The sequence below is a fragment of the Phragmites australis genome, chromosome 6, assembly GCF_958298935.1.
Source record: "Phragmites australis chromosome 6, lpPhrAust1.1, whole genome shotgun sequence".
NCBI classification, from domain to species: domain Eukaryota; kingdom Viridiplantae; phylum Streptophyta; class Magnoliopsida; order Poales; family Poaceae; genus Phragmites; species Phragmites australis.
In genome coordinates, this window is record NC_084926.1 from 676,987 (window position 1) to 692,451 (window position 15,465).

General features: G+C 42.5%; 2 long non-coding RNA genes across 2 annotated transcripts; both read left to right on the forward strand.

Annotated features, from left to right (window-relative positions):
* The first annotated feature begins 226 nt into the window (after nucleotides 1–226).
* On the forward strand, nucleotides 227–2,297 carry LOC133920315 (uncharacterized). The gene is made up of 4 exons (XR_009910085.1): nucleotides 227–666; nucleotides 746–1,073; nucleotides 1,174–1,227; nucleotides 1,672–2,297. It is a non-coding gene; the product is annotated as an uncharacterized LOC133920315 (long non-coding RNA).
* A 2-nt stretch (nucleotides 2,298–2,299) lies between these two features.
* On the forward strand, nucleotides 2,300–3,523 carry LOC133920317 (uncharacterized). Its single transcript, XR_009910086.1, has 3 exons — nucleotides 2,300–2,414; nucleotides 2,589–2,665; nucleotides 3,325–3,523. It is a non-coding gene; the product is annotated as an uncharacterized LOC133920317 (long non-coding RNA).
* Nucleotides 3,524–15,465: the final 11,942 nt, after the last annotated feature.

Consider the following 15,465-nt stretch of genomic DNA (forward strand, 5'->3'; position numbering starts at 1 on the left):
TATAAAATAAACATGCATGCGTTATTAAAAGAAAAACATGTAGCTAAAAATAGTGGCGCATCCAAAACCCTATAAGAGGCTCAATTTCTTCATCCTCTTCTTCCCTCTCCTCCTTTTCCCTTTTTCTTATTTCTTCTTTTTTTATTTCCTTCTTCTTCTTACTCTTCTCTACTACTTAAAAAGGAGCTAGAGAATTCGTCCGTCTGCCCCCCAGTCGGACGAACGGACACTCCATCGTCGTCCGATCTCGCCCGCTCGCATCCTGTTCCGCTCTCCGCCGTGGTCCATCGCCCCCTGCACCATTCCGTTGCCCCGCACCCAAGAGATCGATCCTAATCCCTCTCCTACGCCGCCGCAGTCGCCTCTCTTCCACGCCGCCACCATGGAGACGCTGGCCAGCGCCATGCGTCGCGAGAACCGCCGCGTCAAGCCTCCGTCCTCCACCTCCTCCACCGCTGCAGGCAGGGCCCCGCTCATCATGGCCTTCCTCTCCTCCCTCGCCTGGCTCTACGACGCCGGCCGATACGCCCCCCCCCCCCCCCGCACAGATCCCAATCCCGGACGCCCCAGGATTCCTGATCCCTCTCTTGGTTCCATCACAGGTTGTGGCAGGACGTGCAGACTCGGGCTATCCTGTCCGGCCTCCTTGAGAGGAACTCCGGCAACGTGTGGATCTCTCCTCTCCTCTCTTTTCCGCCTGCCTCACATTTCTCTCGGTTTGCCCTAAGGCGGCGCCTGATTGCAGCTCCCGAAGGTGCTCTCGGTGGAGGACAAGCTGCGGAATCTCAGATGCAATTGATGCGATCTGGTTCTCTTCCTCTGATCGTCGGGTCGCCTCAGAGCAGCGAGCAGCATGCGATGGTCGGTGGCGGTGACCTCCAGAACCCGAGGAAGCGCAAGCGCGAGCACGCGGAGGGAATCGCAAGCCACCTCCGTCGCATGGTAAGGCAGGAGGGGCCAGTGCAAAGCGGAAGAAGCACCCTGCCGGCCACGTGGTCCATGGCGGCACCGGTGAGGCTATGGCACTAAAGAAGCGGCCGGTTACCGCCAAGAAGAAGCGCTTGGTGGCCAAGGTATCGCTGCGTGCTTGCTTTGTATTAGAATCGTCAGAGTGTGGGCTTCGATTGAGGCTGTTGTGTTTGAGCTGAAATTGGATGGTGCGATTAATAACAGGACATGTCGGAGTCGAGGAAGATGAAAAGGAAGCCGAATTACAGCCTTGAGAAGGTACTGTAGTGCTGTTTTTTTAACCCTATCTTCGAGTTTGGGGTTTGCAGCAGCTTTTTTTAGGTTAGTGTACAATTCGAGTAGTAGCCCTTTTGCTGCGAACTGTAACATAACTTGCATTATAATCTATCAATCCATTGGTAGAATGGTATTTATCTCAACATGTCGACCTGTATATGTTTATATGTCTAGGAATTTCATTTCCAAAATCAGATTCTGGGTGACTACTCATTTGTTGAATAAGGAGATGCTACTCTTTGGACTATAATGTGTTATATCCAAACTTGAGTTTGATTGTTGGAATTGAGATGTTGCCTCCATAACCCTACTTGATCCCCAATATTCATGAGTGCTTGAACCTTGACTGATGTTTATGGTGACAGTAAAATCATAAATTTACCAACTCGATTATCTTTTTTACCGATTACACCTAAATACTGGCAGGAACTAACGAAACTGTGGGAGAAGATGAGATGTCATGATGTGAGCAAAGAGGAGAGATCCAAGTAAGCATTAGTATGAAAGTCTTGTATCTTATGTTTGTGTTCGTACATTGATAAAAACGTATAAGTGATTTTATAATGGAAGCATCACATTGTTTGCATTGAGGACCTAGATCAGTTTGGTGGTAAGTGGTGTTTCTAGCAATTCCAATTTCTCTTGTTAAGTACATGATAATTTGCAACATTACCATTTTCATAGACCTTTTTTAGCTCTTTCATAAAAAATCATTGTGTAGAGATTGTTGGGAGGTTTTCCTGGCTTGATCTTAATTAACAAGTAATGCCTGGTGATTGTATAACCTATGGTATGCTTTGATTTAAGCTAAGTATGATGCCCTTAAAGTTTTGTGATGTGTTGCACCGTCGATTGTGTGGTCCAATTGCCTCAACGCAAGTATTGTGTGGAAGTTGAATTAGATGTACTACATTTGATACTGAAATGGGAAATTATTGGGTAAACATGCTGCTACTTACATAGAAATGTTTCTTTTGGTGAAATTTGTGCTTGTGCCTTGTTCATACTTTGATGATACTTTTTTTTTGGTTGCATGGCATTGACTATTAATCTGTTCTACACATTGATTTTGAAGGAGCCATTGGATCCGAAGCCGTAGCGAAGATGGTCTCCTGCGCGCGGCCATAGAGACGAACATGCAGGAACAGATCAGCAGCATGTCTACAATGGTGTGTGTTTTTCCAAAAGCTTCCTTCTTCTATGCATAAAACTGGAATTGATTGGCCCATTATAAATTAAAAATTAGCTTGAACTGAAGTCAAGAAGTATCTAATATTGGTTTAGAACTCTTCTTTTTGGGGGAAACCGCTAAATGATATTTTTCCCCCATGGGCTATATGTAGGTCATGGGATATGCATATTCATGGGACACTGCGATCATCTTCCCACTGGTCAAACTGGTTTTATCTTTGTGGGAAAGGTATGTTAAAAATAAGCATACCATACTTTCCCTGAAATCAGTGACATTGAACTTCCTTGGATGATGTTTATGATAATGACTACCTGGGATATTATATTTAAAGAGAGAAAATTGAAATCAATCAATGTATAAGTTCTTAATGTTCTTGGACATCACTTACTTTACCGATCTGATATATGCACTCTCTTGTATTTTGATAGCAAGACTATTGTATCAGTTTGGTTATGTGTTTCTTGTTGAAAAGCTGACTATTAGAAGAGGAAAATGTATATACCATATCTCTGGTTTTGTTAACCTGTTTGCATCTTATGTCTTCTTTGAGGATCTTAAGCTGTTATTGAAGCATTGGAGAACAACAGGGATGCTTGATAGTTAGACTACAAAACAGCCGCAACGAAGCACTCTTTTTTCAAGAAATGATAAACTGGCTTTGAATATGCAGCAAATAGCTTGATCTGCTTCTGAAATCACTTCTCTGGTCATACTATGTGATGCTTCCATTGTGAAATCACTTACTGGCCATACAATGTGATGCTTCCATTATGAAATCACTTATGCGGTCACTCATTGCAACATATATTCATTGTGATATTCTTTGTGTTATGGTCATTTCAGATTTCATTCATATGTGTACTCATTGCAACATATATACATTTCAGGAAAAATTGCAAATTTTAGAAGACAACAGATGACCAAAGCATGCATCACACTATCCACTACAACAGGTTTGCACATACACATCCATGGCCAACATTTATGTCATATCCTTAAGGTTTGCAACTACCTAGGCATTGGCCCTGTTTGGCACAACTGAAACTTACGAGTTTTTTCTGAAAAGCTGCTTATGGTTTCTGAGAAAAGCGGTTAACTTATGAGTTTAATTTTTAGCTTCTCAGCACACCAGCTTTTCAGAAAAGCCGCCCTCAACCAGCTTATCAGCTGCTTATCAGCTTTTAATTCATTTCACCAGAAACCAGCTTATCAGAGAAGCCATAAGCCAACAATAAGTTTCGCGTTTGTTTCAGCTCATCAGCTTATCAGCTTTTCTGAGAAGCAGAAGCTAAAGGCTGTGTGCCAAACCGGGCCATGGCCAACATACTACTGCATGTATATTGCACTGATCAATACAAGAAATCCCATGGGACATACAACGCAAAAGATTTTCCCAGCTAAGCCACCATCTGGGTTCAAGTTCTCCCTTCTTTTGGTGATCCTTGCAGCTATGAGAAATTTCTGTATTTTTCCTTCTTACACATGGTATATCGTAAAAATATTCAGTTCCCATTGCAACGCACGGGCACGTAACTAGTCTATCAAAAAAATCTTAAAGGGGCTCTCTGGAGTGTTTTCAGGGTAGGGGCTCAAGCCCACACCCCTGGCTATATATATATATATTAACATGTACGTACGTTACGTATCGTTCGGCAAGTACAACTAACAACAATTGAGAAATAATTTTCATGGATGAATACAATTGTTGTACATTACAACGCGTAAGTGTTCAACTCCTAGCTTTAATTTGTCTGTGGTCGATTTCTTTGTGTTTTTTCTACTTGCTTTATATAAAACTTTAAATATTCATGCGTTGCAATTGGAGCTAAAAAAATTTCATAAAATAATACTCGTGTGGCAATGCCCTTCAACAGGCATGGCAACACACCCTTTAATCGGCGGTACATCTACCATCTCATCTTGTGACAAGTGGCACTACAACATACCAGGTTATTCTATTCATTGAATTGACTCAAGATTGTTGATTTTTATACCTCTCTATGATAAAACTCTTACAATCAGAAATTATGCGATGTTATTGAAATTAGAAACTCTATCTTCAATGCTCTTACAATTAGTAATCACATGGTGTTATTTTCATTTCATACAGGTTATCTGCGTCCCATGAACCATGGAAGAGCCCTCAAAGGACTTTTTAAGGGTGCTACTCTAGATAAACAAGCATCATGGAATAGTAATGTAGGCTGGCGGCATATGACATCAGGAGTGGCCTATTGAAGTAAGTGGGTGTAAAGCAACATGTCAACGGATCATCTCACTCCACAGGGTACTTGCCTGCTGGCTTCAAATAGGAAACCAGATAGTAATTGTGGAAAAGAGATACTTGTGCATGAAAAGATAGTTTTTCGTTCAATGTAATGGGGATGTTGCCATGTCCCTCTTCCGCTGAAGAAGAAAAACTTGATGCCTCGTGTCAATTACGACCATTTTGTCAATATAGATATGGTGAAAGATAAGTAGTTTTTCCATAATCCAAATGTGAAAGCCTGGCCCTCAATTCCGCAGCTTGAATATAGATTCTAGAATTCTAGATACCGACCTTGAAAACTCATAATTCAAAGTCACATATAGGAAACTATAATATTTGATAGACAACCAACTTCATCATTAGCACATAACAATTAAGTGTCATTAAATTAATAGAAATAAAGCCACTTAATTATATGTCATTGGAATGTTTTTACATCTACCGAATCACAACTATTAGTGATGCATCTCAGCAAACACATTGGTGATCACTCATCACTTTCGATAGACATCAACACATTATGGAATGCACCTGATTAGTTTGTTGTAGTGATGATTTTACCAGCTTCGTGGATTGGTCATGTGAGCTCCGATATGTACATCACCAAAATATCGCAGTTGACAATAAGTATCCTGCACATAAAAATTGTGGATCAATAAGTGCCGGTATATATATGTACATTATTTTGAAAATCTACAAGTTAGTACTACAAATGAATGAGCTCTGGCTAAATCGTATAGAAATATTTTGTTACCATTAAATGGTCAAGTTATTGGTATGCTAATTGCTATTCCTTGCCTTTCAAACTGATCTCAGTGGTCGTCGGCTAGGGCAGAGGCCTACCAAAAACCTCCAATGTTGGCAGTAGCATGTGTGGTGCCTGTTGTGCATGTCGTTTATTTGGTGGGGGAAGTCACAGATTGGGTGCCTAGCTGCACACAAACAGGTAGTACGCCAATTGCTTCTTCTTCTTCATCTGTGTCACCAACAACCACATGACCGCCTAAAACATCAACATCGTGTTACTCCAGATACTCCAGGTTGTGAAGGCAACAGGTCCTCCCTTCGTCAGCCGTGAGCAACTATAGTTCCTAATAGAAGTAACCACATTAATTAAACCTAAAAATATTCGCAGATTATTGATTTCTACCACTTCAATTGAGCCGCCATTGAAGCAATTCAATTGCATTTGCGTTACCTGTAGACAGGGAGGCTACCGCAGCCAGCATGCTCAATGCCCTCAATGCAGGAGTAAATGATGTTGTCCCTGTCACAGTATATATGGCTAGGGCTCATCTCGTGGTTATTAAAAACATGCAATTTCATCCCTAGTAAATGATTCCTCCTCGACCCAAACCGAGTTGAAGCAGTGAAAGCAAGCAATCATATTAACCTAATAAGAGAAGCTTTCAGGAGGTCTTGTGTAACACCCTGAATTTTAGCATATAAAGATATAGCAAAATTCGCTCTAAATTAAAACTTTTTCTAATTATTAAACCAGTATAAAATCAAGGAAGTATATATTTGATGTATATATACTTGTATGTATATATTCAAATATATTATTTTGGCTAAGTATTCCAAAGATCATTAAGTTAATTTCTGAATTAATCGTTGTATAAATTGAGCATATGCATTTTGGTTTATTGTTCTTATGGTTCTTTGTGTGGCGATTCGAATTTAAAGTTCCTCAATTCGAATACATTTTAGTTCTTCTCGTCAATTTCCTAACTCAAATCCCGAAGCTTCAAGTATGAATCTTTCTCCTAATTCAAATACCCTTATTTGAATTAATGCCAAACTCATATTCGAATACTCCTATTTGAGTTTAATCCTATATATCTCAAATCCATTTACAATTCAAACTCATTTTGAATTATCACCAATCCATTTCGATTCGATTGCATTCAAATTGAATCACTCAATCTCAATTTGAATATTTCCAAATCCTATTACCAATTCAAATTATTCAATTTGAATCCTTGCAAATACAAATACAATTCAAATACATCTATTTGAATTATCACATATTTCATTTACAAATTCAAATACATCTTTTGCAAATCAATATATTTATTTGAATCAATATTCATACACAAATATCTCTCTTTCTCTCATCTCACTGTTGTCTCTCTCTCATCTCTCCTTCTCTCTCAGCCCATCCCTCTGTCCTCTCTGTGTGATCACCGACCAAATTAGCAGCCCATGCTCTGCGCCGGGCATCAGCAGCCCATGCTCTGCACTGGCCATCTCTCCCTGATCTCCACCGAGCAAGCCAAAACCGAATTCCCCTCCTCCTCTCCTTGCTTCACCTGCAAGCAATCACACCTCCATACATACACCACACAGCAGCACACCGTCGGCGTTCTCCTCTCCCTGCAAGCACACGGAGCTCTCCTCCTCTTCCCCACACAGGCACAAGCATACATACACACAAACATGCATACATACACACAGGCACCCCACCGAGCTCCCTTCCCCTGCGCCCGCGCATTCCTCCGCCGTGGCACCGTCTTGCCACCGCTGCCGCTGAGCTGGTCCGCACATGCGCCGCCGTATACTCCACCGCGCCGTTGTTCATCCGCGCGCAGCCGTGCTGTCATCGCTACGCCGTGCCACTCAGCTGCGATGTCGCGCCGAGCCACCCTGCTAACCGTCGCCGTGCTCGTTGCTGAGCGAGCTGAGCCGTCGCCACCCAGCCGTGCGCGTGTCATCGAGCTGTCGCCCCGGCCCGCCTTCCTGTTCTGCCCGACCGCAAAGCCGCCGAACCGGGCCCGCCATGGCGTCGAGCCGCTCACACAGCGCCGCCACCTCCGGCCGTCGATGCACCGTGCAGTGCTCCCGGTGAGCAGCACCCCCTCTCCTCTTCTCTTTCCCCATCACAGTCGTGCTGTTGTGCCTGCCCGGCTCTGAGCCGTGGCCGAGCCGCCGCGCGCGCTGCCGCCTCGGCCGCGCCTCCCGCGTCGCACCTCCGTCGCACAGCCGCCGCCTGCGTGCGCCGTGCCGCCTCCTGCCTCGCCAAGCTCCGCCCCTCCTCCGCCGGCGAGTTCCACCGCCGCCTCCCTCTTCTCTCCGACCGACCACTTCCCTCCGGCGCTCTCCTTCGCGCCGTGCGCGCTATCCCGCCGCGCTCTCTCTCCTTTCTCCGGTCTCTCTCTCTTCTCTGAGTCTCACGCCCGCACAGGGGAAGCCCGGCTGGCCTTATCCTTTGGTGCCCCCCCTCTCACCGGTATGTGGGCCCCACGGGCCAGTCCACCCGAGCCGGTCCATGGTGGACCACACAGCCGCGCCCAACTCCGGTCCGCCGAGTCAACCGGCTCATGAACCGATCCCACCGCACCAGCCCACAGCCCGGTCTATGGTGCACCCACCTCACAACCGCCCTCCGGCCCACAAAGTCCATAGACCGAGTTCGCGAAATAGTGCTCCCTCTCTTTTTCCAGGAATTATCCTTTTCGGTAAATCTTCCGACGTCCGTAATTCATCCGTTTCAACTCCGATTTCAGCGATTCTTTTGCTGATATTCCTCTAAAATCATAATCTACCTCCATGCCAAATCTTGTAAATTTTGGAGTTCGTTTATTTTCTCATCCGGTATTTAATTCGTGTCGTCGTGTTTAATCTAGATTTAGATTTTCTCCTTTAACAAATAAAGTCGAGTTTAGATAATTCCATAAATGTGTTTGAGATATAATCATGTTTAAGTTGCTTATATTAATCTCGCTTAAGTGTAGATTAATCATCATATGAGTTAAAGGTAGTTTTTAGATTAATCTAATTATTTAATTAATTGCTTGTATGCTTTTATGATAGCATTAGAGTATAACTTAATTAGTGTGGTAATTAAACAACACTAGATAATTAAGGTTAGTTGCTAAACGACCATGTTTTAGTGCTATAGATTAGAATATTTAATCTCCACACTTAAGCATATATAATCGTCTAGAGTTATACTTACGTATATATGTATACATGCTCACATACATATAAACGTAAGTATTACACGTATATTCATGCATGTACACGTGCACTCACCTACACGTAGAATCCCTAGCTGTCGTCCTTCGACAGTTAATCTAATAAGAGTTCACCTAGTTAATCATGATTTGTTCAGGTTTTCTCTTAAGTTGATAAAACAACTAGGTTATCAGCTTATCCTAGCTTCGCTAGATTATCCTGTTTTTCTCTGTGTACTAGCTTCGTGTTGATTAGAGTTGCCGATCGTCTTCTGCTAGGTTTAGCTTCCGTCGTTTTCTCCGTTGTTTTTCTTCCATTTTGGCATTTCTTGGTTTTGTTCTGGTGTTCAATTGCTTAGTCGTTGTGCGCTTTTTGTCGTTAATATGCGTAGACTTGAAGTCAAGGTTCAAAGCAAGAACGTGAGGAAGGAACTGAAGGCAAGATCTAGCGATGAAGAAGAACCCCGGGAAACTCAAGAGACAAGACCAGTCGTGGATTGACCCTTCAAGAAGGCAAGTCCTATTTCCTTGATCATATTGAACCTATATTTTCAAATAATATACATGATCAACTAAAATCGAACTTATTATCGTATGTGCTATATATTGCATTTTCTTTCAAACTATTTGTAGTAGTTAACCCTATCAACACTGCCATGCCATACATGTCATCATCCAGAATACATATCACCCTAAGAATACCTGTTGTTTAATATATTAACGATGGACGACGTCTTGATATCTAGCATGCTTAGGATTGAATACATCTCCTCGGAGATGTCGCTTTTAAAATACGTCTCCTCGGAGATATTGCTTTTAAAACACTTCTCTTCGGAGACAAGATTTACTGTTATCAACAATAACTCATATACCATGATTCCTTGATGGTTGTGAATTCCGTGATTGTGGTGAAATCCTTGATGTCGGGTGGGACATGGAAGGTGATGTGTAAAAATGGGTGAAAACTGTTTTGGCGCGGACAGGTAGAGTGGTCCTCCGGGGAGGATGCTCTTGGGGGCTTGAGTTACATGGTGGTATTCATTGCCCAGGAAGATGCCTAGCCCGGCCGCTTAAGGACCGAGTCTTGCGCCGTCATGCTTAGCCACCCCGTGCAACAATACGTCATGTATGGGCAGGACTTGACTTCTCCCTTCACCAGACTGGGTTGGGCATAATACCAGGAGGCTGAGAGCAACGAGCAGTCAAGTGACTATCCTGTCGGCTGTTTGGAGTTTCAGGTACCGACTTAGGCTTAAAAAGGGATGCTGGCCTTCGGAACATACAGCTCTGGTCTTTGACGTGCGTCGTGGAAAAGCCCGGCAGGGAAGGTGTTGGAAAGGTCTCGGTATGATTCGCTCCTCCCCTTGCAACGGATGGAGGCTGAGCATATCGCATGGGTAAAGCTGTACAACCTCTGCAGAGTGTAAACCTATTCGAATAGCCGTGTCCGCGGTCATGGACATGCGAAGGCATGGTCACGCTTGACTAGACTCAGGGTGCGTGTGTCTTGATGCGTGAGTGTGTGGACTAGATGTCCGTGTGATGTGGTTCCTGGCGCACTCCGCCAGAAGCTGTGTGGTACTAGAGGTACACCAGATGTGATAAAAGGGACTGCGGAGTGAGGTATAGCCCCTCCCAGGACTGAAAACCCCCAGATACAACTTGTTACCTTGGTTTTGGTTTTAAAACTATTTCGACAGCTTTGCTATCAGGTCACCTTCTAATACGTTGGGGACTTGAGGTGATACTCAGTACCAACAGAGGATGCCTGAACCGTTTTACTTCTAAACCGTTTTAAAAGCTTTGTTATCAGGTCACCTTCTAATACGTTGGGGACTTGAGGTGATACTCAGTACCAACAGAAGATGCCTGAACTGTTTTACTTCTAAACCGTTTTGAAAGCTTTGTTATCAGGTTACCTTCTAATGCGTTGGGGACTTAAGGTGATACTCAGTACCAACAGAGGATGCCTGCAGTTGTTTTCAAAAGCTTTGCTACATTTATTTCAAAAGGTTAACGGTGGAGAATATAACTGGATACCTGCATAAAACCTGCTTTACGCTTAAAACTATGCCGTAAAGCCTTATCCTTGAAATATTCATTATGCATCTATCAACCCCCTTGAAGTAGTCTAGGACTTGTTGAGTACCTTCCGTACTCAGTCTTGTTGCTTTCAGATTGTTGCGTTGGAGATCAACCTCAACCCAGATGAAGTCGAAGAGAAGAAGTCTAAGGTCGCGTCTGCACCCGAGTTGCCTGTGGCATTGGGTTGCATCGTCGTTTCGCTCCGCTGCGCTGTAGGCTCTTCTGCCTGGCTGGTCTGCTATGGATTCTTGTCCATCAGACCATCTTTTCTCTTTTCAGGTATTTATTTTACTTATTTGTATTCGAAGTATGTATTTGATATCATTCTGTTGAATTCTGTGCGTATCAGCTACTTGATCCAGGGACTGATACAGGAGGCACAGGGGAACCCGGGTTCGGGGTCCTGACATCTTGGCACCAACTTGGCCAACGAACGCACAGAGCTCCATCATGTGGATCTTCTTGCCGCCAGTGGTGCAGAAACCAAGGGGCTCAATGAGCATAGCAGCGGTGGTGAAGGCCTAGTATTCCTAATAGCTTACGGGGACGTTGCGAGGCTCTCAAATTAGTATACCTTGAAGATGTCGGTGGTGGCATTGCAGCAGTAGATGACTCCCCAACGCGGCCTCGTTGCCTGCATCCATGACACCCATCGCAGTTGTGAAGCCAAGGTGCCAAGGAGTCGGTCCCACTGTCCAATGTGGAGGATGGCAAGGGTGATGATGCCGACGAGGAAAAGAAGTTGCGCGGAGCAACAACCAACTGTCACCCGTGTCGAGCCTCTTCACACGCTGGATGTGCTCGGTGCCCATCTTCCTAGCGTCCGTGCCACCAAGCTGGATCTGAAGACACCGCCACCTTCTTGATTCGTCTGGATCCGCTCATGCACTTCATCATGCTCAACGCCAGCACAACGCAATACATCTTTGGCCTCCTGGCGCGACAAGAAAGCGCGTGATGGTAGCAACATGGTGTCCCCCTCATTCTCCTAGGGCTCAGACGCACAGCCGCATGGGTTGGTGGATATGAACAAACCGAGTGACGAAATTGAGATTTGACAGTGAAAATGTAATTAGTTTCATGATTTCTAGACATGTTGGGGTCACGTGTAGAAAGATCGGGTAAGGGAGGGCGGCGTTGGCGGCACATGCAATGTGGAGAAGGACCGGTGAGGGGGACGATGACGCGTAGTTCAGCGCAATGGAAGAGGTAGTGCGACCGCTCGGGGATGCGTGGAGCAGCAGTAAGGGAGGGGGATGGGTGTGATCAGGCGAGCGGGTTTGTTACGACTAGCGAGGAATTATGAGAGGAGAGATCGTGCGTGGAGCAACGTTTGCAGGTAGAACGCGGAACGATTTGGGGTCCACCTATCGGCGTGGAATGGAACGGGAACGGGGGTAGCACGTGCACGAGAATGGAGAATTCAGGGGTGGGCATGGGACCGAGGATAGGTCTGGGATTTAAGTGGACATGGGATTCATTATAGACTTTTTAAGTTGTAGAGTTTGGTAGTAGTAACTTTAATTTTGACGTATACTTAGATTAGATAATGCATGTAGCACTTGAGTGGCGTGAGGAGTTTAAGTATAGCTGGAGATTCCATTGTCACATTGGGGTGCTGTGGCGTGCAACCATCAACGCTTGCAAAAATTATTCATGGTGCCCTGTGCAGTTATCATCGTCTTCAAGCAGCAGTGCTCGATTACTTATATAGCTAGCTTTAACGACTGATGACTCGCACTAAGTGTCATCAAGTTAAACTCGAATTAACATGCCATCTTTTGTATATACACACACACAAGCTATTATGTTCGTTATTAATATCACAAAATTACTATAGTCTTAGAAAAAATCAAATTATTATAAAAATCAGATATCTAAATAAATAGTTCATATAAAATTTAATTAATCAAAGATTATCGTGATAAAATATTAGAACGAGATTAACCACACTATTAATATAGACTATCTTACTAATTTGTCTGATAGTAAGTAGCAAGAGCTTAAAAGACTGATCATGCATCAAAGTACGTAGTACCACTACTAATAATGGAACTGAGACACTAAAACTAGGGAGTACAATCAGAACATGAATATGCATGCTTCCATCTTTGCAAGCTTATTAATAAAAAATATTGTGCATAATTAAGTGCTTAATTAAATCCAATTTATTTGTCTCCTCTATATATACTAGCTAGCGCTATCGATCATCAGTTTCCAGCAGAAAAATGTATGTGCATGCACTTATCTCTGATCTGAACCGCCAAATATAATGAACACTAGCTAATTCCATCCCTTCTCTTTTCCCTAGATTTCTCATCAATCACATTCGCACAATTCGCTATCAAGCTTCGATCGCTAAAAAATAATAATAAATAGATAAGGCAAGTATAACTAATTAGTATATATGCAAGATCACTCTACTATAGAAAAGATCATCACAATTAATTTTATAATCAGTAGTGATATTATGTGGTATCACTATCGGTTTTGGAACCGATATTAATAGAGTTATCATTATAAGTTTGTATTACGATTTGATAGTAATAGTCGGTTCTAAATTTGATATTTTTTGGACCGGAAGACACTCGACGAATGAATATATGCGGCTTTTGTGACTTGTGATGAACCCACCGTGGCTTCTGTGAGAGTTGATTCGTTGAACATAGTAAATTACACGCCTAAAAAGTTTGTGGGAGTCAAACCTACCACCTCACCTCTCACACGAAGCTTACTTGCCTTCTCACCTCACAATTTTACTTAATGGTTATAGGGTAATTTATTCTTTTAATTTTTTCCATATAAATATTTGGATGATTATTTGAGCATCTATATGACTTCAAATAAAAAAATATTAACTATAAAGTTGTAGGTCTCGTCAATAGCTATAATTTTTATATAAAGTTTGTCTCCATCTAACATCCTATGAAAAAGTTGTGAATTTTCAAAAATATGTTGTATTCTATTGTCAATACTGGTTAATATAACAAACCGACAGTGATAATACCTCCATTATCACTATCAGTTCATGGCTAGAACTGACAACGGGCATTTTATTATCATTTTCGATTTTTGTCGAATGGACTATTACTATCCGCATTTTTTTTAAGAATTGACAAACATGACCTTTTATTTACGTGTATCAACAAGATTAATCTCGATGGACACAATAGCTAGCTAATAAATCTAAACGACTAAGAGTGCAATTATTTATTTATACACATAAGGATCGAGCAACACTTCATCTACATGCTTATTGAACGCATTTACTTGTTGTAGGGAGCACTGATCAGTGAGACGGGCGATGCCGCTCAACCATTAAGGAAGACAAGCAAAAGAGAACATATGGAGGCTGTACATTTTAGGGTTGTATAATAAATACAAGGAAAAAGTTCACTTTATTTCTCCGAAATCGAGGCAAACTCTGAATACTGGATATGACCATATCAATAGTCTAGATAACCCTTGAACTTTCAAACAGTCTATTTTACTCATCCGAAATTTCAATACCGGATCACTTAACACCTAAAGTGATTCCAATAACGGTTTTAGTGATGTGAAAGCGGTTTTCAATAATATAGACTTCTCCACAACTATGTTGATTGTCACGTCACCTCCGATGACTAAGATGGGAAAAACTTCCCTGCTTGCCTCACGCCACTCGAAGCCCATAGCCACAAATTGGCTTTTGCACCACCGTGCGCGTCTCCTCCGACGAGCAGGAAAGTTTTTCCTATTTTGGTCGTCGGAGGTAACATGGAAATCCACATAATTGTGGATAAGTCCATGTCATCAAAAATCACTTTCACGTCACTAAAACCGCTATTGGAACTAGCTCAGGGGTTAAGTGATACGGTATTGAAACTTTGGGGGAGTAAAATAAACAGTTTGAAAGTTCAGGAGTTATGCGAACCACTGGCATAGTTCAGAGGAGTAAAACGGGCTTTTTCCTAAATACATTATATCGTCATTTGTAGCAACTATATACTGCCTCTATTTCTTTTTATGTGGCATGTTAGGATTTGAAAAATGTTTTTAAAATATACTTTGACCATGAATTTCTCTTAATATATACCTATTGCTACAAAATCAATATCATATTAAAAAAATGTGAAATACATATCTATCTGTACAAAATCTTCATTTTTGTCAAAAACATGCCATGAGAAGTTTCAAAATATATAAAATGGTGCACATTAGCATTCATGATCAACAAAACTCTGATGATGCATGGCTACAGATGTGGAACTTCGTTGGGGCCAAGGGGGCCCTGATATTTGTGCAGCTACTCAATAAAAATAGTAGTATTTAGGTAATTTTGCTTATTAAGTTTCAAAGTGATCACCCCTACCTTGCTTAATTTATTCATCATTAGTGTAGGTTCTTCTTAATTTTGTGCCCAAGCTCCACCACTGCATGGCTAAGCATATATATAGTTGCTCCACATTTTTCATCAAAAGGTAGAAAGCAGTACGTATGCGTACGTACGCCTTCTGAACTTAAATACATAAGTTTAGTTTCTGATTATTAGAATTCCACTATGTGCAATAACCACGCATATACACACAGCAAGAAACAAAAGGTACAAGTATGCAGAACAGTCGCTCAATTGCTTAATTACACACCACAAGTTCAGTTTATAAATCTGAGCTCGATCATCACTCCGCCTATCCGAGCATGCATATCGCATGCAACCTATCAATCTAACTAGTGCAAGT